Source organism: Coffea arabica, chromosome 10e (assembly GCF_036785885.1).
Source record: "Coffea arabica cultivar ET-39 chromosome 10e, Coffea Arabica ET-39 HiFi, whole genome shotgun sequence".
In the NCBI taxonomy this organism is placed as follows: Eukaryota; Viridiplantae; Streptophyta; class Magnoliopsida; order Gentianales; family Rubiaceae; genus Coffea; species Coffea arabica.
Window position 1 is genome coordinate 2,909,271 of NC_092328.1, and position 3,476 is coordinate 2,912,746.

The window sequence follows — 3,476 nt, forward strand, 5'->3', positions numbered from 1 at the left end:
GTCAAAATATAGGTTCTCAATTCACCATACAACCAGCCCGTGCCAAGCACTAGGGCGAGAACCTTTACAAAAGAAACCAAAGTACTACAATGGCCAATCTATTCGTAGCCTCCGTTCTCGCACGTCTTCCCCTGCTAAGGAAAACAAAAACTAAAGGGATGAGCTGGAAAGCTCAGTGAGGTTCCGTACACATAGGCAATAAGAGAAACAAGTGCATGTAAACAACAATTCACGATACAAGTACAATAAAGCGATAAACACATTCATTAAAAGGATACGGCTCACAAGGAGCCAATCGTTCATTCATTCATTCATTCATTCTCCTTCCATTCTCCTTCCTTCAATCATTTGAAAATACATTTTGTATAAGTAAAACCCCTCGTTCATTCATTCATTCATTTCATTCACCCCGTCCCTGACTTTTGGCCAGGCTCCACCAACCTACAGAGTAATACTCGAGTATACCGGATCGTTCACCCAAGTTCCTAATCGCTCGACCGAGTCCAACTGGCTCGAGACGACCAGTAACAAGGGGCAATGGCCAGTTCAGCCCGAAGGCCTACATTCATGCACAATTAACATTTCAATCGCTCAATCATTAAAATTTCACAATCATTTAGGCTAAATGCGATAAAGTACACACTCGCCTCGAAAATCGTTTTAGCAATCATTGAAAGCGTTTAATATGTTATCAATCATTCAAACAAGCCATATGATCAGGAAATATAACAAATAAGGAACACTCACCTAGACACGCAAAACAACGCCCACTTCTCAATCACCAAGGAAACCTAAAATCACAAGGATCACATTACAATCCATCTAACATGATTTAGATGAAATCAACAATTACCCGACTACTCGCGAGTAAACGTAAAAAGACTTTCAAAGTGTAACGAGGCACTTGGATTCGTAGACAAGAATAACCCTAATGCAACCCAAACCAAGAAGGTTATAAAATCTCTAAGAGGAAACACTCACTCCAAACAATTCGAAATTGCAATAGAGCTAAGAAAACATTCTTTCGGAATTGCGTATGTGATTCAAAGGCATATATATACAAGTGGTCAATAACTAACCAATGCCTTGATAAAAATCGTGTGAAAAGGAGGACAAAATACTTTAACTTTCACACTTAAAACCTTGCTTAGAAACAATGCACTTATGGCCGATAAAACCCGAACTCATACCTCTATCGGTTGGAAAGGGTTAAGGACCATTTGAAGTTTGAAACGAAAGAGGTATCATGTTTCAAAAGATAAAACGGTCACATTATTGCCAAAGACAATATACGAGTTTGAATAGAAATTTAGTCTTCAATCCTTTATTCAAAACCCGAAAACGCTTCCAAGGAAATACGTTCAATATGATACAAAATACATTTTCGAAAACCATTTTAACTTATTCATTTTACAAGAAAATAAACGGACGGCATGTCCCTTGTGTTTACCTATTTTTCCAGCCATTAATGGCTTCATTATTTTTCTCAAATCAGTCCCAACATGCCGCATAGAATAATCTCATGTCCAAAAGCCGTTCACTAGGCTTAAAGTCATATAAATACAACAATAACTATGAAAAGCAAGCTAGAAACATTTTCAGATAAAACAATGCTTGACATCATTTTGCGGGAATGGCACTAAAGGCACTACGATTATTGGATTAGGGTGCAAGACCCACCGTTTCGAAGCTAAGAGATAGTGCTACAACAATGTAGAAGGTCACTCAGTCCAGTTTGTAGTGAAACTAGGTCAAAAATACAAGATACCAGATCAGAACCGCAAAAACAGGTGGACAAACCACGTTCTGGTTAACGAACTACAATTCGGTCTACTTAGGTCCAAATCCATTGATTCCAAAGCCAAATGATAGCTAGGACATCAGGCTACATTTCATTAGAAAACCTCTACAACCAGTTCAGAAGTTTTCCTAGCCAAAATAGCTAATTACTGCAACAATTCCCAAGTTCGGATGAAACCAGAGCAGCAGGGGTAAATTCGACTTTTCTCATTCTACACTACTCCGATTGACCTGAAATTTTACAGGCACCTCAAACACATCAATACCTACAACTTTCATGTTTTAAGCCAAGGCCAATTCGGCCTCTAACTAGGGTGAACAGTGCCGGACAGAATTGAAGACAATGAAGCCCTAAGTTTTCCAAATTTCCTTCCAAACAACATTTTCTTGCAATTAACCATCATTCACACTAACTAGCCTCATTCTATAACATTTCCATTCATTATATATGACCACTTAGACAAAATCATATGCAAACAGAAAAATCATAATTAAATATCAAACTTCACCATAAATCACCCCAAATCAAGATATAACTCACAAACTGACATGTCCAACCCTTACACTTCACAATTTAACCATTATCAATGCAAGAGAGAACTTTCTTAATCATCTTACCTCACAACTCAAGAAGACTAGCAAATCCAAGCTCCCCTTTAAAAATCACTCCACCCAAAAGTTTTAACCTTCCAAGAAGCTCACTTGTATGGAGGGAATTAAAAATCTATTGGTGAAGTTCCAAGATTAAAGCAAAAATCAAAGATGAAGATTGAAGAGTTTTTCTCCCTTTGCTCTCAAAGCTCACGGCTGGACAGGGAAGAAATGAGATATTTTGGACCAAAAAAGTGGGATAAGAATGAAAGAAACAGCCGGTCAAAGCCTCTGACCGGCTGTGACACGTCACAATCCGGCCAGAATCTGGCAGGATTTCCAGCCGGATTCTTGGCCGGATATGAGGCCGAGACGAAACATTTTTTTTTTCAAAATGTAGGGCAATCCGGCCAGCTATCCGGCCAGAAACTGGCCGGATTTCCGGCCGGATTTGGCCACTTCACTTTTCCTAAATTTTCTCTTCTTTTCCAAATTCGATTGCCGCGCTCAACCGCACTTCTAACACATACACATATACACATATCTCACACACAAATGCACATAACAATGAACCTTCCATTGTTTAACCGAAAGGGTTAACAAATTTTCACTAAAAATAGAGAAAAGAAAATAAGCAAAAAGGCCAAGAAAGTTATGGTAGGTTAGGGTTCTCACATATTGCTTTTATTGAAATTTTTATAGAAAAATATATTATAATGATTCGAATATTTGATGTATGTGAGATAAAAAAAGTGAATGAAAATGTGTTTATAAAAATTATAAAAAAAAAAGTTTTACAATGAAATATTCTTGTTACCAAATTTATCCATGTCTTCGAATGTTCTGTTTCTTAAGCAGATAGATAGACCTTTGAAAGTTATTCAAAATTCAATCTTGGGATTGTTTTGGGTTTTGATTATCAATATCAATTAGAAGGAAATAAAATCATAAGTGATAATAGTAGATTATTTTGTTTTAACAGAGCACACAACCGCTTAATCACAATCATAAAGTACTCTTAACTAAATAAATACCACAACATTGATCTTTACTCCGGGGGGATGAAGTGGCATGTTTGGAGTCAG

The 3,476-nt window shown here is 37.3% G+C and overlaps 1 long non-coding RNA gene across 1 annotated transcript; it reads right to left on the bottom strand.

Moving 5' to 3' along the window:
* LOC140014921 (uncharacterized) lies at nucleotides 1–2,977 on the bottom strand. Its single transcript, XR_011821673.1, has 3 exons — nucleotides 2,419–2,977; nucleotides 748–791; nucleotides 1–134 (listed from the first exon to the last, which is right to left on the bottom strand). It is a non-coding gene; the product is annotated as an uncharacterized lncRNA (long non-coding RNA).
* Between the last annotated feature and the right edge of the window lie 499 nt (nucleotides 2,978–3,476).